General features: G+C 36.1%; 2 protein-coding genes and 1 non-coding gene across 3 annotated transcripts in view; 2 read left to right on the top strand and 1 right to left on the bottom strand.

Annotated features, from left to right (window-relative positions):
* Positions 1-26,990, top strand: part of CTNNA3 (catenin alpha 3) — a 1,844,203-nt gene that overhangs the window by 645,388 nt on the left and 1,171,825 nt on the right. The window lies entirely within an intron of this gene.
* The window catches only part of LRRTM3 (leucine rich repeat transmembrane neuronal 3), a 194,612-nt gene that overhangs the window by 30,872 nt on the left and 136,750 nt on the right, over positions 1-26,990 (bottom strand). The gene's annotated exons all lie outside the window — the stretch shown is intronic.
* LOC133070820 (U4 spliceosomal RNA) lies at positions 10,028-10,166 on the top strand. Its single transcript, XR_009696224.1, has one exon. It is a non-coding gene; the product is annotated as a U4 spliceosomal RNA (small nuclear RNA).

Raw genomic sequence — 26,990 nt, 5'->3', positions numbered from 1 at the left:
TTGATTTATTGTAATAACTAATTAAAAAATTATAACTCCCTTGTTAAGATTAGCAAGGGGAACACTCTGTCTCCCTTCTGATGTCTATGTCAGAAGCTATCTCTGTCCCTTTTCTACTTAAAACTCTGCTACACAAAAGCTCTTGCATGATCAAGCCTGGTCCCTGGTCCTGAAGCTAAATCTTCTTCAGAGATCATAAATCCAACATACATTCACCATAAGCTATCATGAGGAAATAAGCTGAAAACTTCTGAAAAAGTACTTGTGTCCTCTCAGAGCTGAGAAGATAAATATCTATCAGGTTCTCAATCAAAATCCAGGGAGTGCCATGGCTTATAAATAGAAATAAATAAGTGACAAATCTTACCAGCAGTCAAAAAAAAAGGACGCATTACCTAAAAGAGCAGAATAAGTTTGAGAATGAAGAGAAGATAGAGGGTAAATAGAATGTAGAGTGTTGAGAGCAAAGAACTGCCAGCTTACAAACTTTTATAACAAATAAAAGTCCTTCAAAAATAAAGTAACAAAGATGTCTTCTGACCAAAATGTTCAACCAAAACTACAAAAACAAAATAAAAATGGAGAAAATTCATTACTATCATGCCTGTGCTAAAAGTAATACTAAAGTGAATTTCTATAAGTGGAAGAATGACCCTAAATGGAGCAATGGAAATGTCAGAGCAATTGAGGAACACTGAAACTTGTAATTAGAAACATAAATGATCATGAATTATGTTAAACATCGAAAAAACAAGAGAGTTCCAGAAAAACATCTATTTCTGCTGTATTGACTATGCCAAAGCCTTTGACTGTGTGGATCACAATAACTGTGGAAAATTCTGAAAGAGATGGGAATACCAGACCACCTGACCTGCCTCTTGAGAAGCCTGTAAGCAGGTCAGGAAGCAACAGTTAGAACTGGACATGGAACAACAGACTGGTTCCAAGTAGGAAAAGGAGTATGTCAAGGCTGTATATTGTCACCCTGCTTATTTAACTTATATGCAGAGTACATCATGAGAAACGTTGGGCTGGAAGAAGCACAAGCTGGAAAGTGAAGAGCTAAAGAGCCTCTTGATAAAAGTGAAAGAGGAGAGTGAAAAAGTTGGCTTAAGTCTCAACATTCAGAAACCTAGATCATGGCTTCCAGTCCCATCACTTCATGGCAAATAGATGGGGAAACAGTGGAAACTTTGGCTGACCTTATTTTTTCTGGGCTCCAAAATCACTGCAGATGGTGACTGCAGCCATGAAATTAAAAGACGCTTGCCCTTTGGAAGGAAACTTATGGCAAACTTAGACAGCATATTAAAAAGCAGAGACATTACTTTGCCAACAAAGGTCTGTCTAGTCAAGGCCATGGTTTTTCCAGTGGTCATGTATGGATGTGAGAGTTGGACTATAAAGAAGGCTGAGCACTGAAGAATTGATGCTTTTGTACTGTGGTGTTGGAGAAGACTCTTGAGAGTCCCTTGGACTGCAAGGAGATCCATCTTAAGGAGATCAGTCCTGGGTGTTCATTGGAAGGACTGATATTGAAGCTGAAGCTCCAATACTTTGGCCACCTGTTGCGAAGAGCTGACTCATTTGAGAAGACCCTGATGCTGGGAAAGGTTGAGGGCAGGAGGAGAAGGGGACAACAGAGGATGAGATGGTTGGATGGCATCACTGACTCAATGGACATGGGTTGGGTAAACTCCAGGAGTTGGTGATGGACAGGGAGGCCTGGCATGCTGCGGTTCATGGGGTCACAAAGAGTTGGACACGACTGAGCAACTGAACTGAACTGAATAAGAGTAATGCTTTATGGAGTTTAAAATACAGATAGAAGAGCAATAGTGACAGTAGAAACACAAAATGCAAGAAGGCATAAGTGGGGTTAGAAATTTCTATGATTTAACAATATAGATGATAAAAGTAATAATTGTATTATATTGATCTAACTCAAAAATGAATGACAATTCTTCAGATAAAACCTAAAAGAATGAACAAAGTGTAAATAAAATGTTAATAGAAATAAGGGGAATGATATAAATTTGAATGATACAAAGAAGGTAATTAATGAGAAGGGTTTCTCAGGTAGCACAATGGTAAAGAATTCTGCTTGCCAACACAAGAAACACAGAAGATGTGGGTTCATCCCTGGATTGGGAAGATTCCTTGAAATAGGAAATGGCAACCAGTCCAGTATTCGTGCCTAGAAAACTACATGGGCAGAGGAGCCTGGTGAGCTACAGTCCATGGGGTCACAAAGAGTTGGACATGACTGAGCAATCGAGAACACACACACACAAGTTATGAGAAAGAAGGGAACACAGTAGAAGGGATAATTACAATGGAAGGAAACAGAGGCAAACATAGAAGAAAGTCTTATGTCTTGGCATAGGGAAGGATTTCTTAATTAAAACACAAAGCAATAACAATTAAGAAAATAATGTATAGATTGGCTTATATTAAAGTTAAGAACTGTTTTTCATCAAAGCACACTATTAAGAAAATGAAAAGACATTCGTAGAGTGGGATAGGGTATTCTTAATACACATATCTGACAAACGACTCATACCTGGATTATATAAAGAACTCCTACAAGTAAGAAAGAGAAGTAGTCCAATGATAAATGAATAAAAGTCTCAGGCCCTTCGTATAATAGTATATCCAAATAGTCAAATATGTGAAAAGTTATTCAACTACATTAGTCATTACAGTAATGCAAATTAAGATGTGGTAATACAACATATTCATTAGAATGGCTAATATGAAAAAGGTAGACAATATTATATGTGTTGAACAAGGATGTAGAGTAACAAATTCTCATGATCTACTGGTGTATGTCTTATTGAAACAAGTTCTTTGGAAGAATTTTGGCAGCATCTGCAATGCATATTCTGTGACTCAGCAATCCTACTTCCAGGTTTACATGTAAGAGAAATATATATATATATAAGTTAACCAAAAATCATGTAGTAGAGTGTTCCTAGCAGGCTTCTTTCTAATAGTGTGCCAAAGAAATGGCTGTCAATAGAACAATAAATTGGCATATTAACACAATGAAATATTTTAGTTATGGGACTGAATATCTATCACATATAACAATATGAATGAAACTAATAAACATAATGTTGAGTGAAAGAGACTAGATGCAACAAAATGTAAGCTTCTATTTATATTTATTTATTTATTCTATTTATATTTATACACAGTTCAAATACCAACGAGGCTTAATCTATATATTTAAAAGTCAAGATATTGGTTGCTCTTATTTTGTTCCTTTTAGCAAACTGAGATAAAAGATAAAGATGTGCTTATAATTGTGTTTGTGAGAAGAATGTTTTTAAGAATAGGAAAAAGATAAATTGCTTACTGTTAGTGGGAGTGGGGGATGGTTGTCCACTTCCATATGCTTATAATATCTACTTCTTCTTAGATATTGCTTACATAGGCACATTCAGTTTATGAGTATTCAGCATCACTTTGTGTGTCTTTTTCTATATATATCTTACACTTCAAGTACAAGTATAATGAAATATCTTTTGAGTTAATCAGCTTTGTATTCCTGGAAATATTTAAGCAGAGAGGTTGGACCCCATTACCTGTACGGGAAGCTTTGGAAATGATTTCTGCATTAGAGTTAAAAGAAAAGTACCAGATGCTTTCTCCAAATCTTTTAAATTCTGAGATTCTCTGATTCTTTAAAAGTGTATACATTCACTGCCACCTGCAGCTTTTTCTTCTTTTTACTAATCAAGTTTGAGACCATAGCCTACTTTCTCGTTTCCTGTTTACCTCCTACTCCTTCGACTCATACCATTTTTCAATTACTGACCTCTCAATGGCCAAATCTAATGGCATATTTGCTTCTTTTTCTGATATATTTGGGCCATTTGCTGGTGAGGTATCATTTAAATTCTCTCAACTTAGCTTTCCCAATATCACTCTCTTCTTGTTCTCCTATTGTCTATTTTCCACTCAGTTTTGAAATAGTAGGATGTGCTAAAGTTCTATTCCTAATCTGCTTCTCAGGCTGTAAAATTCTTTGTATGATTTTAACCACTCCTAAGACCTCACTCACTGTTCACCTGTGACTGCCTTCCAAATCCATGCCTCTAAATTCAGTTATCCATCCAAGACTTACGTATTCAATTGCTTAATGGACAAATCCACCTGTATGTCCCCAACTTTACCTGTACAAGACTGAATTCCTATTTCTTCCCCAAAGTTGGTCTTTTTTTTTTTTTTTATCATTCTCTTTACCTGGAAATAAAAGCACCATCTCTGTTTTACGCAGACTCAACACAATTGTGGATTCTTTTATTTCCTCTCCTTCCATTATCTTGTGTGTAATCAATTACCAGATCCAATAATTCCTTTAAGAAAATGTGGTTAAAAACACTTACCATGATATCTACTCTCCTAACAGAATTTTAGGTGGAATACAGTATTGTTGACTATAGGTACAACGTTGTACAGCCGCAGATCTCTGGAATTTAATCATCTTGCATAACTAAAACTATATTGATTGAATAGTAATGCTCTATTTACCCTCCCTCAATCCTTCTTAATTTTGCATATTCTTCTCTCCTTTAACCATTTCTCATTGCTTCAGCTTAGTTTTCTTTGGCAGTTGTAAGTTTTCTAAATAGTCTCCCCAAAAGATATGTTTTCTAATTTCATCCTCAGCCAATTTATTCTGCACAATGGTTAGCATCGGTTTCTCTTAGTAGGATGTTCTTTCCTCAGTTCTTGATTTAGTGAACACTTACTCAGTTGAGATATGGTTCAAGTGCTATTTTCTCTGTGAAGCCCGAACTGACCTTTACCCAACCTCTCAGGCAGGGTACACAACTTCCTTTGTGTACCTACTGCAACCCTGTATCTGTTTTCAGTCAAGAATTTATCATATTTCATTTCACTTATTTGTGATCCTAGCAGCATGTTTTATATATCCTATTACATCTAATACATAAATATGCCAAGTCTGAATGAATAAAACTATGAATTGATGACTACATGAATGAATGAGTAGGAGAACTCAGCTTAGTCTAAATCTCTGTTTCCTCATTTTGAATCACTGAGTGCTTCTTATCATACTTACTCCTGGTCCTCACCATGGACATTCCTTAGGAAAAAAGCTGAAAGATTCTTTATATCAGGTTAGTTTGGGAAACATTGATCTAAATTATTATATGAATTTATTTACTCAAAATAAAATAAAACTTCTTTCAAGCAGTAAGCATTTTTGTGCACGTTTCCAACCTGAGATCTGTTAAAATGTGTTGACCGATGATTGGTTCTGAAATAATTATAGAAATGTTGTTACAGGAAACAAGCAATTTTCTTTGATGCATTACATAAGGAGTAAAATGAATATATGCAAATGATTTGGGGAGTTATCAAGTTTTTAGTGTATGGTCTTATGGCTCAATGAATATTAAATAGGCAGTATTAAATCAAAATTAAAATTACCTATTTCATTTGTCATAAAATAGTTCTAATACCACACACACAAATATATAAATATACATATACTTAATTGTTTTTTACTTCTGTGGTATACTGTTTAATATAGTTTGTGAAAATTAATTATCATGTTTGTATTCTATGTAGTCTTTATCCACAGTTCATGAATGTATAATGGTTTTCTGGGAAAAATAAGCACTGAGATAATAAAAATATTCTCAAAGCATCTTCTTTCAGAAGTGGTTGCTATCCAGGGGCAGCTAATCACCTATGCAAAGAAAAATGTCACCCTGGTAAATTAAGGGACAAGATTCATTTTAAAGAGAGGGTTTGTTATTTAGCCAGGGAAGAGAAAGCTGTGGCACTTTTTCAGATGTATTACCTGAGGGATTATGAGTAATAAACATGGGAAGAAAAATCTATATTTGAAGTAATAGATTTGGTTTTCATGCTAAGAAGTATTTCTCAATAGAAAAGGATGGGAAATGCTATTGTTAAGTTAGGTTTGGTTTTAGAGAATGTTCACATAGGAATTTTTAGAACGTGTATTTCATACATGCCTTTGAGATATTTGAATGTGGATCCATCTGAGTTCAGTAGAATAAATCGAAAGACCTCTATGAAAAAAATCTCCTTATGTATTCTCTTACAGACTTTAGAAAATAAACCTTCCTCTTTAGACACAAATACATGAGAACTAAATTATATAATTAAAATACCACACATTATATTGTCTTCTGCTGTTGCTTTGTATTCTTAGGATGTCGTTGGTAGACCAAAAGTCTGTCCTATCTATGCTTCCTGGTTCGGTGACATTAATTTTTCCAGATATCATTTTGTCTTTAGGCAGAACTTTATCCTGATTATGTAGTGTTGTCACTTATTGCTATCAGCAATCTTGTTTGGGTAAGTTTTTTTTTTTTTTTAATTCTAATTTTCTGAGTGAGGAACTGGTTTGTTATACAATGTGACTTCTTCACATTATGCAACAGATCAGTAGAACTCAGAACTCTCACTTTAAGAAAATTTACATGGGAAACTCCTAGTAGACTGAATTATTTTTTTTTTCTGTAAAGTTATTCCATAATGCAATAACAAACAAAGAGACCTACCTTTACCAGTATAATAGAGATCTTTTATGTAGCATTAGTCATCATTTGTGCCATACTATAGCTGAATTGAACTTCCTGTTCAGCTCTTGTCCAGCCTACAAGCTTTTGGTTATGAAGTTCTTGGCTCCTAAAATATAAAATCTTCTATCCAAAGCCATTCTTCACTTATCTAAATCTTAGTTTAGGTTATAGCTCAGTGTCACATTAATAAGGCTTATATTCTCTGACCAATGAAATATATTCTCTGACCAAATATATTCTCTGACCAAAGAAATCTTGGCCATGCCCAAACAGCCATATTACTTTACTATTATCCTTCATTTTAAAATTAAAGACAGGTTTTCTATACTATAATATCATAAATGGATAATATTAATATTATCTATGTATAATATTATATATAGTAGACACAGGAGATGTCTTCTTGGGTTGGGAAGATCCCCTGGAGTAAGAAATGGTAACCCACTCCAGTATTCCTGCATGGAAAATTCCATGGACAGAGGAGCCTGTCAGGCTACAGTCCATGGGGTCACAAAGAGTCAGACATGACTAAGTGACTGAGGATATGTATACAGATGGTAAGCTAGAGGAGGTTTATCTAAGTGCTACAGTAACATGTAATATTATAATCCACATACAAAGTCTTTCCAGAATGAGAAAAAAAGAGTAGAAGGCAGAAAGGCAAAAGGATGATGTTTGGTTAATAAATATTCAAGATGAGAAAACCATATTCATTTTTAAAAATTATTATTTAATGATTTGAGATTTCAAGGTACTGTAGATATTTTAAGTCTAGACTTGATATTTTTTATTTTTTAAATGATACTTAATATGATTTGATATTTACTTCTTTGTTTTTGTTTTGGTTAAGAAATGCATGGCTAACTCTGTATTTTAGAGAATGTGTGATTTCGGCAAGAGCAGCAGTGGCTGTGGGTAAAGGAATGATCGTGATGAGAAAGATCCTAACTCAGTCCCCTCATGATACCCCAGGATGATTGAGAAAACTGAAAGTGTTCTACAAACCTTGAAGATCGTCACAGACTATTAGTTCTCTAGAGCAAGGGATTATTATACCTAATAATATTTTGTCAAAACATAGCTATAAGAGTTAATATCAATATTTTTGACCTTCTATCACAGTAGGTTTTTTCCCAGCTTTTATGAGGTATGAATGACAAGTTTGTGTATATCCCATGTAGTTCAATGTCATTTTTAAAGATATGCAAAGTAACGATTATATATATATATAGTGAAATGCTTATCATAATAAAATTAATTAACATATCCATAATCTCACATAATTACCTTCTTTTTTGTGATGAGAACACGTAATACTACTCTCTTAAAAAATATCACATATACAATACAGTATTATTAACTATAATTACCATAATGTATATTATATCTCCAGAACTTATTTCTTTTGACACTTAAGTTTTCTATATTCCTGTTTTACCTAAGTGAAGTGAAAGTCACTCAGTTGTGTCTGACTCTTTGCGACCCCATGGACTATACAGTCCATGGAATTTTCCAGGCTTAAATATTGGAAGGGTAGCCTTTCCCTTCTCCAGGGGAATCTTCCCAACCAAGAGATTGAACCCAGGTCTCCCTCATTGCAGGGGGATTCTTTACTGGCTGAGCCACAGGGGAAGCCCAAAAATACTGGAGTGGGTAGCCTATCCCTTCTCCAGGGGATCTTCCCAACCCAGGAATCAAACCAGGGTCTCCTGCATTGCAGATGAATTCTTTACATACTGAGCTATCAGGGAAGCCCTGTTTCATCTAAGGTACTACTAAATTATGTAAGTTGTACATGTGAAATCCAAAACTACTGTCCCTAGTTGGTAAGAGGCTTTCCACTTTGTCATTCCGGCATGTACCAACTTTCCCTTATGGCTCAGCTATTTTCTGGAACCTTGATGTCATCTTCATTTAGCTACTGAATGGGGAAAGGGCTTGGAAAACCTGATATGGGAAATTTTTATAGACAAAGAACGACAGTATCCCCCATCATTTCCTTCATGCTCCATGGTTAGAATACAATCACATGACCATTTCTAACTGGAAGAGAGCAGAGAAATATAAACTTTCTGTGAGCCCAGAAAGAAGTTGAAACAGATTTTGTAAGGTGCTAGCTAGTTTATGCCATAATACATTTTCAGTATTTTCTTTTTTCTACCACAAGATTGAAATAACCTATACCTATAAAGGGTTGAGAAAATAATTGGTGCTGTTATACATAGTTTTATTGATTATGAGGCCCCCTCATTTTCATGAGGTCTTTTATTCTGATCACAACTCTAAGAAGATAGGCATTATTAGCCTTGATTTTTAGATGATGAAACAGAAATTCGTAGAAGTCAAATGAGTTGCCAAAAGTCATAGAGCAAGAATATGGTCAACGTGGGATTGGAAACTGTGTCTCCTGATGTGCCTCTGCTACCCTTCCTTTCAGAGAAGAAACACGATTATATTTCCCCAGGTGTGAGAGGGAATAGTCGGGCCTTGAACCTTGTCCCTTTTGACATGGGATCGTGGACGTTGCTCTGCTTTTTGGGTGTCACATGTACACTTATGGCTTATGAGATTTGCTATGTAGGGCCATAGGTGCTGGTGGCATCTAAGGATGAGAACAGTATATATAGCTCCTTTGCAACTCCAAGAAGTGTCTGTATAGTTGAAGTTCTTTTGTTTATTGAAAGTCCTTCCTACCTCACATGATTTTCAGATAGCTGAAAATTACTTGTGAATATGTATGTATGAATTTCCCAGAGAATTCATTCTGCCCTCTGACTTAGAAGAAACTACCTCATCTTATGTATATGAAATAGAAATGAGATTGGAATAATTATCATCTTCCATACTTAATTCAAGAATATCATACACTCAGATTCCAATAAGCATCTCAAACACAACTCATTCTAACTGAATTCTAACTGATTCTCCATGTAACTTAGAAAGCAAAACAATCCTTAAGAAATACATTTGCATTGGCTTCTGCGAATAACCTTATTGGCATGCACAGAAATTAAAATATAAACTGTTGAGTAAGGAGAACAAGACAAAATTACTTTGTTTTAATTATGGATGCTATAGAAAATTACTATCAATAAAGCTTATGCATTTAATTGTATGCAAAAATGCTGAGTAATAATTGAGGGATTGTAAATGATAAAAAATTAAATATGAACTTTAAATCCTTCTGTTCTCTTAAAAATAATTTATTCTGGATTTCATAAGTTCATAAAAATTCCTTAAAGTTTGGTAATTTCAATTACACTGGTACTAGCAATAAATATGCTCTACATATTTATTTATGGGATTTGAAGAAACAGTCACTTTAGAAAATGAAATTAAACCTAACTAGAATGCTAATATATAGTAAAACTTGGACACAAGACCGATTCAGCAACACAACATCTCAGAGATTATATGATACAACTATAATGAAATGTAGCTTTGTGCAGTGGCAGTATCGTAGCCAATGAGGTTTATCCGAGCTGCGATTATTGCCAATTATAATGAAATGTATTGAGTTTCAACAATTTAGAAATCAGAATGATGTAAAGAAAAGTTAGTTATACATACGCATGGAATAAATGTTGATAGATTAACAAATGTGGGAAGATGACTCAAAAGCTAAAAACAAATGAGTTATTAAATGAAAGGTTAAAATATAATATATATTGTGTCTGATTTTGCTAATGAATGCACACATAGTGCCATGTGACACTGGGGTTCCATCCAGATGTGTGTGTTCTTTTGGTATGTTGGTGTGTTAAGTGTGTGTGTGTGTGTGTGTGTTTGTATGCACATGTGCACATACGGAGTATAAATGGGCACATAAATATATCATTAGGTCGATTCCCTTCTGGAGAAGTCTGGGATGTTAGATTGATTACTAGCATGATCCTTCTAGAACTTTCTTTTTAAAGACCTTGGAGAATTCAACATCTTAGAGATCTAGCCTAAGCATCCCCTCAATAAAAATTTCTAGTGGCACAGATTATATAAGATTTTATATATAATACAGGTCAACCTTACTTGGCTCGTGTCAGTTGTATGTGTGAATTTAGATAAATTATGCTTGAATAATTATTCTTAAAAGAGTCCTGGTTACTGGGTAAAGCCATGTTATATAACTAAGGCAGATATTCATTAGTCACAAGTCTTTCAATGATGTCATTTATATCTCCCTGGCAGTGATAGTTTACCCTACCTCTAAATATGGCAGATTCCTTATTATTTGCCTATTTCTGCTTCTCTACTGGAACTTAAGACTACTCATACTCTTTTCTTAACAAATTTAATTTCTTGATTGAAATCCCTTTTCCAAATCTTCAGGGTTTACCATATACTGCTTTTATGTATTTAGATTGTCAGTGTTTCCCTGTTTTACCAGATTATTATAATTACCCCAAATCATTTAATATATTGGGTTGGCCAAAAAGTTTGCTTGGGTTTTTCCATATGTGTACTTATAGCTGACTCACATTGTTGAGCAGCAGACACCAAGTCAACGTTGTCAAGCAATTATCCTTCAGTGAAAAAAAAACAAACGAGCAAGTGGGCACAGAGGCTTGTATGTCAAGAAAGGAAACTTTGTGGGAACACATGATTGGACATGCATTTTATTATTATCTTTATTATTAAAATATACATAAAAAAATAAAATATACATGAAAATGAAAAAAAGCTTACAGAAAAATTGAATGAACCTTTTGGCCAACCCAATAACAAGCGGGAACTGTGCTGTGTTCATTGTTTAGTTGCTCGGTCATGTCTGACTCTTTGCGAGCCCATGGACTACAGCATGCCAGGCTTCCCTGTCTTTCACTATCACCCAGAGTTTGCTCAAACTCATGTCCATCAAGTGGGTGATGCCATCCAACCATCTCATCCTCCATCACCCCCTTCTCCTTACGCCCTCAATCTATCCCAGCATCAGGGTCTTTTCCAATGAGTCGATTCTTTGTATCAGGTGGCTAAAGTTTTGGAGTTTCATCTTTCAGCATCAGTCCTTCCCATGAATATTTTTAGGATTGACTAGTTTGATCTTGGACATATAACTGGCATCAGACTTATTAGAAAGCACTTTTTACTATGCACTGCTGTGTGCTGTCTCATGAGTCCATATTCTGTTACTGCCCTCCTTTCAGACTTGGATACAATAAGTCTCCCTGATAGTTCTGCTGCTGCTGCTGCTGCTAAGTCACTTCAGTCGTGCCCAACTCTGTGCGACCCCATAGACAGCAGTCCACCAGGCTCCCCCGTCCCTGGGATTCACCAGGCAAGAACACTGGAGTAGGTTGCCATTTCCTTCTCCAATGCAGGAAAGTAAAAGTGAAAGTGAAGTCGCTCAGTCATGTCCGACTCTTCACGACCCCATGGACTGCAGCCTACCAGGCTCCTCCATCCCTGGGAGTTTCCAGACCTAGATAGCACATTAAAAAGCAGAGACATTACTTTGTTGACAAAGGTCTGTCTAGTCAAAGCTATGGTTTTTTCAGTAGTCATGTATGGATGTGGGAGTTGGACTATAAAGGAAGCTGAGCACCGAAGAATTGATGCTTTTGAACTGTGGTGTTGGAGAAGACTCTTGAGAGTCCCTTGGACTGCAAGGAGATCACACCAGTCAATCCTAAAGGAAATCAGTCCTGAATATTCATTAGAAGGACTGATGCTGAAACTGAAACTACAATACTTTGGCCACCTGATGCAAAGAGCTGACTCATTGGAAAAGACCCTGATGCTGGGCAAGATTGAAGGCAGGAGAAGAAGGGGATGACAGAGGATGAGATGGTTGGGTGGCATCACCACTCAATGGACATGAGTTTGAGCAAGCTCCGGGAGTTGGTGATGGACTGGGAAGCCTGCATGCTGCTGTCCATGGGGTTGCAAAGAGTTGGACACGACTGAGTGACTGAACTGAACTGAACTGATAGTCTGATAATGAGTCCTTATTGAACATACTGCATTGGTCAGGATTTGGTTCGGAACAAAGAAACCACTCTTGATATTCCCAGCCAGAAGTAATTAATTCCAGAAAATTAGGTGCTTACATACTCTTGGAAAACTTAGGAGACGATGGTCAGAGAATTTCCATTACCTCCCAGCAGATGGAAAAGTTGGAGAAATTGGGGAAATTGATGCTAATCTTGCCTACCTAGGCACTCAAGCTGCTGACTTTCACAATGGCTGAAGACTATGCTAACTTTATGTTTGACACCTGCTTGCCTGTGATTGTTGGGCAAGAATGATATTTTTTTTGTTTGTTTTCCAGATCTCTTACAAGTGCATATCATTAGCATAATCTAGTGTGGAATCCTCCTGGCAAGGAATTCTGGAAGTGTAGCTTCCAGGCAATGCAGGGAAAAGTATAAAAAGCTACAGAGATGACCCCAAATTGATGAGACAATTAAAATGTTGGCATTCTACTGAGTTTGTCTAAATGCCCTCCCCTGTGTGTGTTAGTTGCTTAGCTGTGTCCAACTCGTTGCAACTCCATGGACGGTAGCCCTCCAGGCTTCTCTGTCCATGGAATTCTCCAGGCAAGAATACTGGAGTAGATTGCCATTCCCTTCACCAGAGGAACTTCCCAACCCAGGGATCAAACCCTGGTCTCCTGCATCGCAGGCAGATTCTTTACTGTTTGAGCTACAAGGAAGTCCTACCCTCCCATACCTTTTTATATTTGGTGTTCTCAACTTGCCTGCCTTCATATTCTATATGTACACACATACACACACAGGCACACACAGAGTTTGTAAACAGAAGTAATGGATGGAAAAATACCAAGGCAAGAAAATATATATATATTTTAAGTTAATCATCTGTATATTTATGAGATAACACAAAAACATGAATCATTCTGTCATTCTGTCATTGATATTTAGCATCACTAATTTGAAACCTAAGCAGATTATCCCTTTGAGGAATAGCACTGCTAGTGTGTGTACTTGGCAAGTAATTTTAGTAAGTTATTTTTCTTATAGGAAGTGATATACTACTATATTGTAAATTACAGCAAAGAACATAGGCTTCATATCAGACTGGATGTGGTTTACTATTTGTTCAACTTTAAATGAATGGGCTTTAATTTCCTTATCTGTAAAATGGAGATAATAATATCCAGATATCTCAAACATTTTATGCTGTTGAATGAGATAATGTATATAAAAATGGTCACCATTAATGGATTCTCAGATACATTATTCCCTTTCTTTTCCTCATCTCTCCAATATTCTTTCTAAGGATGGAACTATAGTTTAGAGAAGCAGGTAGAAAATGTGGGAGTTAATATTTCCTAAAGATTTTTTGTACAACAAATAAGCTGTCTTATAGTTTTTCTAAGATCATGTGCCAATTCTTTAAAACCTTACATGAATCTGGAATATCATTGCTCAGTGAATGGTCCTTATTAGTAATCTTAAATATTCTCTCTCACACCTGGCTTCTCTGCTAAAGAGGAATCTGTTTGCAATGAAGTTGTTTTTTCCAATTAAGGTTTAAGCAAAAATTCATCAAAAGTCTTAGAAACAAAGATATGTGCTAGAATATGCACACAGCTACTTAGATATCTATCCTGCATCAGCTCTATTTTGTTGGCCAGATATGAAGGCAGTAAAAGGAATCTATTCTATTGAAACTTCCTTATCTCTTTTGCTGAAACACTACAATATTAAACACGGTTGGCTTTCCTGGTATTGTATCATTGTATTTATAGTTTTGATATGCAAATTAAGGAGCTAAGGTAATGCAGGCACTATTTCCAGGGGTGGTGTAGAAAAGAGGTGAGTTCTTTTTTTTTTTTCCATTTATTTTTATTAGTTGGAGGCTAATTACTTACAAATGGATAAGGAAGCTGTGGTACATATACACCATATACAGCCATTAAAAAGAATTCATTTGAATCAGTTCTAATGAGATGGAAGAGGTGAGTTCTAAGAGCTGAATTATTTTTGGGAGAAGCAGGAAAATGGACAAATGAAAACTCAGGACAGGGAGAGTCAACAGTAAAAGAATGTTGGTGACATATGAAAATTAACTTGCTGATGAATCAACCTTGTTTGTTTTTTAACTAGTGGTGTCATCATTTAGATTTAACATCCACAGAGCAGTATGTGGTTGTGATTACTCAGGGAGGTGAAGGAAGATGATTAGCACTTACAGAGGCTAAAGGTAAAATGCTTCTGTTCTGGCTGAGCATCTCTGAACCTCAGTAGAAATTAATGTGCCAGGTACCCTAGAGAAAATATGATAACTGTCTCAAAGCTTTGTCTTATTTTCATCCTACTATACCTCTGCAAATCATTCACTTTTTAGCCTTAGTTTTTTACTGATTTACAGTGAAAATGAGTATTTTTCGCTGTAAATTTTAAAAATTTCATTTTTCACAATGAGTATTTCTTTCAGGTAGATTCAAATAAAATTTCTTTGATTCTCAAGTTAGGTTCAGGTAAGTCTCTGAGTTATTTTGACAATTCACGGCACCTTTATCTTCATTTTCATGTGTACTACTCAAGATAGGCTAAGCTATGCTATACTATCAAGAAATAAAAATTAGGGTCAGTGGCTTAATACAATGAGAGTTTATTTCTTATTAATTATATGTGTGTGTTAGTGTATCTTCCCCTTTAAGAAACCTAGTTGTGAGGAGTTGTTCCATAGTCACTCAGGAACCTAGGCTGATAGATATACTTTATAATTTCTAACTAGAACATCTTGAGTGATGGCTAGATTCCCCATTGGCCCTGGGAGCAGAAGAGAAAGATTGGCTGAGATGGCAGGGGAAGAGAAACTGGCCAGGTCCACGTGGACTTTTGGCTGCCTTAACTTAGAAGTGACCCTGTGTCCTTCCACAGGCAGCTGTTGGCTAAAACTTGTCACTCAGCACTACCTAACTGCAAGGGCAGGCTTCCCTGATGGCTCAGATGGTGAAGAATCCACCTGCGCTGTGGGAGACCTGGGTTCGATCCCTGGGTTGGAAAGATCCCCTGGAGGAGGGCATGGCAACTCACTCCAGTATTCTTGCCTGGAGAATCTCCGTGGACAGAGGAGCCTGGCGGGCTACAGTCCATGGGGTTGCAGAGAGTCAAACACAGCTGAGCAACTAAGCACAGTAGACAGCATAGCAAATGCAAGGGCATTGGGAATGTAGAAGAGCGAGTGTAGTATTCGGCAAGCATGTGATTTCTGCCACATTTGGAAATTTTTCCTTTTCTTTGCATGTTCTAGAGCATAAATTAAACTGCTATAAAAGTGCTTCAAAACTGGAAAATATCTGCATATACAATAGTGTACTGTTTGTCTTTTTAGTTATTTGGCAATTGATTGTGTACAATTACATAAACTTTTAAAAAAATTAATGCTAATTTTATCTGCCCCAACAAAATTATAATCTTAGGAAACAGAAACAGCATCTTCTATTTTTTAATATCCTTGTAGTACCTAAGTTATCTGAATATCTTAATTATAAAATAACTGATAAAGACATGTATGCTAGTGCATATATAATTATATGTTAGCATAAATGTAAAGTAATGGCCCCTTACTTCTGAGACAGATTATATTGATACACTGAAAAGTTCCTAGTCTGTTTCCCGATTTTCTCCATTTTTATTCCTCAGCCTTGAAGACAAGTGAGGAATTTGAAAGAAACCTTTTCTTAACCATTGGAAGACAGATTTGCTTTTTCTAAAACAGGACAGTTTGACTACCCCACCTTAAATGAAAAGAATTTAAAATCCTTCAAGACAAAAAAAAAAATAAAATAAAATCCTTCAAGACTTTCTCCAATTGGCACCAAGTGTACTATTTCTTTGATCATACCTCATTCTTATTAAAAACCTTCTCATGACCCAATTTCACTAACCTTAAGCCTAAATTATTTCTTGCCATCAAGATTCTCTTTCAATCTGCTTAGACTCTAAATATCCCTTCTAGTTTTTTGCAATTAATCAATATTTCTCAATCCTTTATATCCTCTCCCTTTTCTTATACCTGATTGATTTCAAAACATTATTTTATTCTTGCTCTTCTGAAATAGCTATCACTACCATCTTAAAAACTCTTCACTATTTAATATTGTGTCATTTCATTTAGCCTGCTCCAGTACTCTTGCCTGGAAAATCCCATGAATGGAGGAGCCTGGTAGGCTGCAGTCCATGGGGTCGCGAAGAGTCGGACACGACTGAGTGACTTCACTTTCACTTTTCACTTTCATGCATTGGAGAAGGAAATGGCAACCTACTCTAGTATTCTTGCCTGGAGAATCCCAGGGATGGGGGAGCCTGGTGGGCTGCTGTCTATGGGGTCACACAGAGTCAGACACGATGAAGCGACTTAGCAGCAGCAGCAGCAGCATTTCATTTAGATCACCGATAATCAAGATTCCATATATTCTTATAAAATGATGATCCAGTTCATTTATCTTATAACAACTATAATGTAAGTAACTTGAGGGCAGAGTGAATTTTTTCCCAGCTTTCTAAAATCTGTATGTTACATTGCCTTCTCATTCGAATTCTTAAATTAGACTGAATAGAAACTAAGATAATTATAACTAAAAGATTAGATTCTCAAGACTAAGTAGACTCACTTGTGTATGCTGATGATATTTATCCATCTTTCATAAGAAATGTCCTCCTCTCAGCTGGTAGTGTTAGCAGAATTTAAAGAATGAGGAAGATGAATAAACATTTTAATCATGATAAAAAGAATTTCATGCTTTTGTGTAATGATTTATCGTACAAAGTTTTTGACAGCCCTGGGAGATAGGCAGGCCTGGTAATACCATCTTCACAGACATAGAAACTGATCACATGTCTTAGAATCATTGGAGTTTTTTGGTTTGTAGACACACAGTGAAGCAAACATTTTCTCTCTAGTCATGATTCTTCAGATAGACAACATGTGACCCTTCAAAAAAGGAAATGGGAACATTAGTTGGATCAGTTTGAACTTGAAAAAATACTATAGTCAGCCTTCATGTTTGTGTATTGGCATATTTTCTAAACTTAGAGAAGGTATTCTCTGTGCCCCCGGACTGAGTAAAAAGGAAGATCTGCAGGACAATGAAAGCTAAAGATGATACCCTATGAGGAAGGATTTAGTTCAGAGAATATATAAGCCAGTTGGTTACTCAATTCTGAATATAGTGGAGACAGAGCCAAATATATTTATTTTAAAATGTTGTAATTTACTTCAGATGTTGTTTACTGCTTATTTACAGCTGTTGTTTGAAAATGGCGAGTCAGAGCTAGAAACAGTACCTGTAGTTGGATTTAAAAAAAAAAAGAAAAGAAAGGGTAAAGAATTACAGACTTTTCTGGTGAAACCAGTGTGATAGATAAAGAAAAGATATGATAGCTGACAAAAGTCTAGAAACAACTTTTCTTGTGAAAATGATGCAATGGATAAAGATTGAATGTAGTCTTCACAATCCCAGAAACCTTTGTAAGTTGCTGCTGTGTAGTCACAGGGGATATTTCATGAGAAGCTATGCCTAGAAATCTAATCACAAAATAATTTACCAAGAGTATAGAAACCTGTAATTGGAGGCATAAAATGTGTTACTGCATTGGATATAACAGTTAAGCAATTTTGGCTCATGAGAAATGATTCATTAGAAGGACGTTCACAGGGCCTTGGGTACATCGTGGTTTCCTGGGTTTGTATAGGATGTGACAAGTGTTGGGTGGTCACTCTTTCCTGCTGACAATTTATAATTCTGCAGTTAGAAAGTGATATCTTTGGTGTTAGCATCACTGTTTTTGGAGTCCTTGTTGTAAGAACCGTTTAGTAAGGGCAGGGAATGAACTCAAACACGTTGACTTGAATTTGGTGGTTAATTCCCTAAAAGGATGGTAGAAGAGATTGAGATAGTGTAAAAGGACTGATATCTGGGGGAAGAATGAGACAAAGAATGGGAGAGAAAGATAAAAGGAAGCTGAGTGGATGGTGGTAGAACAGTGATGAGAACAGGGTGGAGGACCCAGTTCAGTAACTTGTGAACTTTACTGGTGGCCCATCTGGAAGTAAGTTAAACTCGTGTTGCTGGGTTATGATTCTTTGCTATTTAAAGACAGTGTTTAGATCCATTAACTTTTCTAACCAGTTATCAGACTAGCAAAAAAGCCAATCCAGCAGGAAGCAGAGTTGATCATGTTAGTGCTTAGTAACTATGACTAATTAGAGCACTTAATTAAGCTGTCAAGAAAGGATAAAGATAATCATGCTCAGTCTGTTTTTACTCTTTTGTACCCAGGAAGATGAGCAAATTTGTTTTCTGCCAGGCAGGCACATGGTCCTTCCTTTCTCATTCGATACTGGTATGACCTCATGTGCACTTTCCTGAGGTGATCCAGATTATACAAGTAAATGACGTGCTTTGCCCTTTACTTCATCCTGCTCTGGTGATTTTATTCATATCTTAGTCATCTGGCATATAAAATATTTGAATCTGCTACTTTAAGCGTGTCCTATTGCTACTGCCACTCACCATTTATAATTATTATTATTTTCATTGTTAATGTTAGTTCTTATTTTAATAACATAAGTACCAACAATGACACTAATCAGGCTAATCATATTATTGTTATATCCTGAAATGTAGTGAACATTTATTACTGTTAAAAACAATGGATATTACATATTATGTGGGATGGAAACATTATATATATTCTCACATTCAATCCTATGAAAACCCAGTGATATGGATTTATTGAAACTGTTAAGATGGAAAATGTGAAGCAGAGAAGATTTAAATAAATGTACGATGCCACACAGCTAGTCGGTGTTGGGGCTAGGATGTGGACCTGCATGCTAAGTCACTTCAGTCATGTCTGACTCTGTGTGACCCCATGGACTGTAGCCTGCCAGGTTCCTCTGTCCATGGGATTCTTCAGGCAAGAATGTTGGAGGGGGTTGCCATGCCCTCCTGTAGAGAGTCTTCCTGACCTAGAAATTGAACTCGCCTCACTAAGCTAAATACAGGTTTGTAATTATTGGTTATTTAGCTAGGATATAGCTAAGTACTAGCTTATGTAGCCCGGACTTAACACATGTGTGTGTGTATTTACCAATTTCAAATAGCTGTATAACTTTGCTTACAGAAAATGTCTTCATAATGAACATGTAGCCAAGGACAATCTTATAACATTTTACTATGAACTAGTTGCACAGAAGGAAAATGTAGTTTATGTATTCAGTCCCCACAGAATTTCAAGGCAGAATCAATGAGTGAGAATGGGGGACCCCTTCAGTACAAAATGTCCTCTAGACTAGAAGAATCATTCTAGGTCCAACTAGTACGATGTCTTTTAGCATCAAGTGAATGAATGCATTTGTGTTTGTTTTATGTTCCTTATATACTCTGGCCTATAGGCAGGTATGTTGACAACAAGAACTTTAGCTTTTTTGAACTCTAAGGCTTTATGAATAAAATGTAGACAATGCTAAGCTTGTGTGTGTGCTCAGTCGAGGCTGACTCTGTGAGACTATGGACTGTGTCCATAGACTGTGTCCATAGGCTCCTTTGTCATGGGATTCTTCAGGCAAGAATATTGGAGTGGGTTGCCTTGCCCTTCTCCAGGAGGTTTTCCCCACCTAGGGATCAAACCTGCATTTCCTGCTGAGCCACTGGGAAAGGCCCAGGCAGAGCTCTATTATCTGGCTATGTGGAAAGTGTATTGGTTAACCATTGTTTATTTATTTCTTCATTGATCCATTTGGTTAGGTATGGTTGTTGAAAATCATATTTACTGAAACTTATTGGATATTATTACTGCTATTTTTGGGGTAGAGGATTGTTGATTTTGCACTTATTTTCCTTTCATCAGTTAATTTGGAATAGCCTTATTGTCATCCTTAATTTTGTGAATGTTCTAGAAAGTTGATGAGTGTCCTTCAAACCTGTAGTTGTAGAAATGATTAATAGATACAGTGTTCAGAGATATAGATCAGGAGTTTCTGGTTTCATGGGACCTGAAGCTTATTCTATTTGGAGGACCTTCATGAATAAAAGGATTTTTCTGCATCTTTTGAGATGATCATGTTTTTTATTCTTCAGTTTGTTAATTTGGTATATCATGTTGGTTGATTTGCAGATATTGAAAAATCCTTGCATCCCTGGAATAAATGCCACTTTGTCATGGTGTATGATCTTTTTAATGGTGTCAGTTTGCTAGTATTTTGTTGAGGATTTTTGCTGGCCAGTGATTTTCTCTTTTCATGATATCTTTGACATCAGGGTGATAGCGGCCTCATAGAATGAATTTAGGAGTGTTCCTTCTGCAATTTTTTGGAATAGTTTTAGAACAATAGCTGTTAACTCTTCTGTAAGTATTTGTTAGAATTCACCTGTGAAGCCTTCTGGTCCTTTGACTTTTGTTTGTTGGGAGTCTTAAAATTACTAATTCAGTTTCAGTGGTACTGGTAATTGATTTGTTCATATTTTCTGTTTCTTCCTGGTTCAGTCTTAGGATGTTTCATCTTTCTAAGAATTGAATTCTTCCGTTTCTTCAATTCACATTTTACTTTACAAATGGCTGCACAATTTTAGGAATTTTTTTTAACCACCAATTGGCATGCATGGTCTTATTGGGTCATTATTTATATCTTTTAAATAAATTATAAATGTATTATTTCTGACAATTTAACAATTTATAATTTATATATAAAATTTTATTTTATGTAATTTATAATAATAATATATAATTTATATTGTAATTTTTCATTTGTGGAATAACCTCCTAATAAATTATTCTTTTGATTCATTGTTGCATTCTGTTATTTTTGTTTGTTCTTTGTTTTGGTATTAGAATGATCTGGGATTCATAAAAAAAGAATATAAAATTGTGAACAATTTTAATGAAAAAGTTAGTTACAAAATGAATGCTAGGAATACTGCTGGAACCTATTCCTACATTATGAAGAGTAGCAATAACTAACTATGCACAGATGTTACTGCAAACCACAAAAATATAGACCTCTAATCAAAAAGAAGTCTCAGACATATTCCATTTAACCAGGCCCCAGTGGGCCTGCAAGCATTCCAGTGCTTTCTAACAGGAGAATAGCAATCATTCTTCTAAAAGGTCCATTTGACAGCAGTGGGAGTGCTAAGACATGTCTATACATATATCCTGAAGCTAGATCAATTGAATAATCTTGTATAAAGAAAGGCAGGCATATTTGGCTGTGTTATAAAATGTAGCTTTATACTTATGGCTCATGTTAGAAAGGGTGAATTCTGTGGTATTTTTGAAGAAAAGTAAATTCTTATTGCTAAACCTGTTGAACTAATATTTATGAGGTTGTACATATACATAATATTGTTATTCTCATAATTTTATTATTGGATTATAAATAAAATAAACTTATTGAAAAATAAGTAAGCTACTTACTTAAAAAGTTAAGAGATAAGTTTGATTTTGTTAAGGAACATTGTATAAGCTTATGGAGTTTGGCAACTGTTAATAGTATGTTATATTGAAATACTGTTATTTTCATATATTGGAGCAACTTTCTTTCCTGTTATCAGAAAATTTAGGGTGAAAAAACTATAGTCAAAGTAAAATGTTTTACAAAACTGTACTCAGCAGAGTGATTTTACTTTTCAAAATGTTAATCTTTTTAAAGACATTTCTTCATTTTACCTGTAGTGTTCAGTAAGACACGCATCTTTTCTCAAAAGAAAATAAATTTACACTTTGACCATTTTCTGGCCAGTGTATCATTCCCAATTTGAGTGTCACTTTTGCATAAACATTTTAAGCTTGACTTCAATTAAGAATGTTTTCTTAATCTGGAGACTTTAAAATAAGTATTTTAGTTCCTTAGACATTGGTATAAGACATTTTATCTTGAATTAAAAATTGTATATTAACTATATTTTATGGCTACCTTTAAGGTTCAGATAATTGGCTCATGTGCTATCAGCTCTATGTATGGAAGATGATATTTATTTTGCTGTCAGTAAGCTAACTTTTTATTTTCTTAGAGGAGATGAAAACATGATATTGTTCTTTCCAATATTTTACAAGCAGTCCTCCATCTGCATCTCAGCAATATAATACACATATATGACGGTGATAGAACATAAGAGGTGAGTGAGAGTATGGTAGTATGCTCAAGAGAAAATATATTATTATCAGTGTAAATAGAACATGAAAATATTCATCCCTGATAATAATCCCCTACCAATAACTAAATCCAGATTCATGATGGAATACAGAACAACCATTTATGAAGTAGTTTGTCATTAGGGATATGGTAGTTGTTTGGGAAATTTAAGATGTCCCTGATATCGTTATGGCTTTTAAAAACCTTTCCTTCTCTGCTCAGTGTTAGCTCTGAGGGCTGAAATTCTCAGGCCTCACTCCTACAAAAATACCAGCAAATTCTTACAAAGAATAAAGCTCATGAATCTATACTTTCTGAAGCATTGTCTGCCTTCAGAGTATTGTATTGATTAAATTTTGTGTCACGTTAAATTTTTGTTGCTTAGAAATTTTCTGTAACATCCTTGCCTGCTCACAGCATTGCTTCTCTTTCTTATTTGCAGTCTTCCTTTTCATTATCTTAGTCCTTTTACTCAAAACAATGCCTACCTCTTTGGTTTCTTAATTATTCCTTTGTACTGGGAACTGTGAAAGATCCTGTAATATATCTCTCTTCAGCCTTGCTCTGTGTATCTAGTAATGCTGCCATTCACTTTTTAATCTCCATCTGCAAAGCTTTCACTTCATTAGATTTATTCCAACAACATGGTAACCTGATAGGAAACTATAAGGAATTCTCATCCCTAAACTCATGAAGGCACCTGTGGTAGGGAAAAGAACTGACTTATGTTCCATGCTGGGTGCCACCCTCTATGTAGCAAGTTGAGCCTCCAAGGGCCTATTTCAAAAATATACAGGAACGAAGAGGTGAAGCTGGAATTTGGACTCAGGACTTCCTGGTTCTGAAACACAACTTTCCCCTATATTTTTACTGCTTCTATTAATATTTGATATTATATTATTTAAAAACTGTGATATCCTGGTTGGTTAATCTCTATATAAAAAGTCAATTATGTTTTAGTTTTTAACTGAAATTAAAAAAAAAATTCATCTCCAAAAATATTAGCACCATAAACTATCTTTTAAATAAAGGGTATTTGCCTACATAGTATATTTTAGCATTATAGTGAGGGTTATTTGCAACATTCCCAACAGTTCCTATAAACTTCCAGCAGGTCTCTAGAGAAATATTGGGCTCTCTACTTCATAACTACTGAAAAGTAGTATCGGTGAACAGTTCAGGCTTCTAGGTTGGCATCATTAAGAGAGAGACGATTGTTTTCAAAGCCACCTGGAGTATTGAAAACTACTTTAAACAGCAAGAAGAATGAATGGTGCCAGATATTTTTCATAATGCCTCTCCCATTTGTCATATTTTTTTTTCTATGGCCAACTATTTGAGAATATTGCATCTTATCCAACCTGTAGAGAAGTGTAGTAAGAAAGGAGTTAATCATATAAACATTGCCCTTTTCTATTAAGGAACCTATGAAGCAATAGTATCAAGCATTCATTTTTTTAAAAGTTCAGTCAGATCAGTTCAGTCGTCAGTTGGGTCTGACTCTTTGTGACCCCATGAACTGCAGCACACCAGGCCTCCCTGTCCATCATTAACTCCCAGAGTTTACCCAAACTCAAGTCCATTGAGTCGGTGATGCCATCCAACCATCTCATCCTCTGTCATCCCAGCATTAGGGTCTTTCCCAATGAGTCAGTTCTTCATATCAGGTGGCCAAAATATTGGAATTTCAGCTTCAATATCAGTCCTTTGGTTGGATCTCCTTGCAGTCCAAGGGACTCTCAAGAGTCTTCTCCAACACCACAGTTCAAAAGCATCATTTCTTCAGCGCTCAGCTTTCTTCGCTGTGCAACTCTCACATCCATACATGACTACTGGAAAAACCATAGCCTTGACTAGATGGACCTTTATTGGTAAAGTAATGTCTCTGCTTTTTATTTGCTGTCTAGGTTGGTCATAACTTTCCTTTCAAGGAATAAGTGTTGTCTAATTTCATGGCTGCAATCACCATCTGCAGTGATTTTGGAGCTCCCCAAAATAAAGTCAGTCACTGTTTCCACTGTTTCCCTATCTATTTCCCATGAAGAAATGGGACCAGATGCTAAGATCTTAGTTTTCTGAATGTTGACTTTTAAGACAGCTTTTTCACTCTCCTCTTTCACCTTCATCAAGAGGCTCTTTAGTTCTTCTTCACTTTCTGCCATAAGGGTGGTGTCATCTGCATATCTGAGGTTATTCATATTTCTTCCCAGCAATCTTGATTCCAGCATGTGCTTCATCCAGCCCAGCATTTATCATGATGTACTCTGCATATAAGTTAAATAAGCAGGGTGACAATATACAGCCTTGATGTACTCCTTTTCCTATTTGGAACCAGTCTGTTGTTCCATGTCCAGTTCTAACTGTTGCTTCCTGACCTGCATACAGGTTTCTCAAGAGGCAGGTCAGGTGGTCTGATATTCCCATCTCTTTCAGAATTTTCCACAGTTTATTGTGATCCACATAGTCAAAGGATTTGGCATAGCCAATAAAGCAGAAATAGATGTTTTTCTGGAACTCTTGCTTTTTCAATGATCCAGTGGATGCTGGCAATTTGATCTCTGGTTCCTCTGCCTTTTCTAAAACCAGCTTAAACATCTGGAAGTTCACGGTTCACATATTGCTGAAGCCTAGCTTGGAGAATTTTGAGTATTACTTTACTAGTGTGTGAGATGAGTGCAATTGTGTGGTAGTTTGAGCATTCTTTGGCATTGCCTTTCTTAGGGATTGGAATGAAAACTGACCTTTTCCAGTCCTGTGGCCACTGCTGAGTTTTCCAAATTTGCTGGCATATTGAGTGCAACACTTTCACAGCATCATCTTTTAGGATTTGAAATAGCTCAACTGGAATTCTTATCACCTCCACTAGCCTTGTTCGTACTGATGCTTTCCAAGGGTCACTTGACTTCACATTCCAGGATGTTTGACTCTAGGTGAGTGATCACACCATCATGATTATCTGGGTCATGAAGATTTTTTTTGTACAATTCTTCTGTATATTCTTGCCACCTCTTCTTAATATCTTCTGCTTCTGTTAGGTCCATACCATTTCTGTCCTTTATTGAGCTTATCTTTGCATGAAATTTCTCTTGGTATCTCTAACTTTCTTGAAGAGATCTCTAGTCTTTCCCATTCTATTGTTTTTCTCTATTTCTTTGCATTGATTGCTGAGGAAGTCTTTCTTACCTCTCCATGCTATTCTTTGGAACTCTGCATTCAAATGGGAATATCTTTCCTTTTCTCCTTTGCTTTTCACTTCTCTTCTTTTCACAGCTATTTGTAAGGCCTCCTCAGACAGCTGTTTTGCTGCTTTGCATTTCTTTTTCTTGAGGATGCTCTTTATCCCTGTCTCCTGTACAATGTCATGAACCTCCATCCATAGTTCATGAGACACTCTGTCTATCATATCTAGTCCCTTAAATCTATTTCTCACTTCCACTGTATAATCATAAGGGATTTGATTAGGTCATACCTGAATGGTCTAGTGGCTTTCCCCACTTTCTTCAATTTCAGTCGGAATTTGGCAATAAGGAGTTCATGATCTGAGCCACAGTCAGCTCCTGTTCTTGTTTTTGCTGACTGTATAGAGCTTCTCTATCTTTGGCTGCAAAGAATATAATCTGTCTGATTTCACTGTTGGCCATCTGGTGTTGTCCATGTGTAGAGTCTTCTCTTGTGTTGTTGGAAGAGGGTGTTGGCTATGACCAGTGCATTCTCTTGGCAAAACTCTATTAGCCTTTGCCCTGCTTCATTCAGTACTCCAAAGCCAAATTTTCCTGTTACTCCAGGTGTTCTTGACTTCCTACTTTTGCATTCCAGTCCCCTGTAATGAAAAGGGCATCTTTTTTCATCCTAAAAGGCCTTGTAGGTCTTTATAGAACCATTCAACTTCAGCTTCTTCAGCGTATGGGTTGGGGCGTAGACAGATTACCATGATATTGAATGGTTTGCTTTGGAAACGAACAGAGATCATTCTGTCATTTTTAAGACTGCATCCAAGTACTACACTTTGGACTCTTGTTGACTATGACAGCTACTCTATTTCTTCTAAGGGATCCCTGCCCACAGTAGTAGATATAATGGTCATCTGAGTTAAATTCATCCAATCCAGTCCATTTTAGTTGGCTGATTCCTAGAATGTCGACATTCACTCTTGCCATCTCCTGTTTGACCACTTCCAATTTGCCTTGAGTCATGGACCTAACATTCCAGGTTCCTATGCAATATTGCTCTTTACAGCATCGGACCTTGCTTCTATCACCAGTCCCATCCACAACTGGGTGTTGTTTTTGCTTT

This window comes from Dama dama, chromosome 15 (genome assembly GCF_033118175.1).
Source record: "Dama dama isolate Ldn47 chromosome 15, ASM3311817v1, whole genome shotgun sequence".
Taxonomy (NCBI): domain Eukaryota; kingdom Metazoa; phylum Chordata; class Mammalia; order Artiodactyla; family Cervidae; genus Dama; species Dama dama.
The sequence above is the reverse complement of the archived record's forward strand: the minus strand, read 5'-3'. Positions and strand labels throughout refer to the sequence as shown.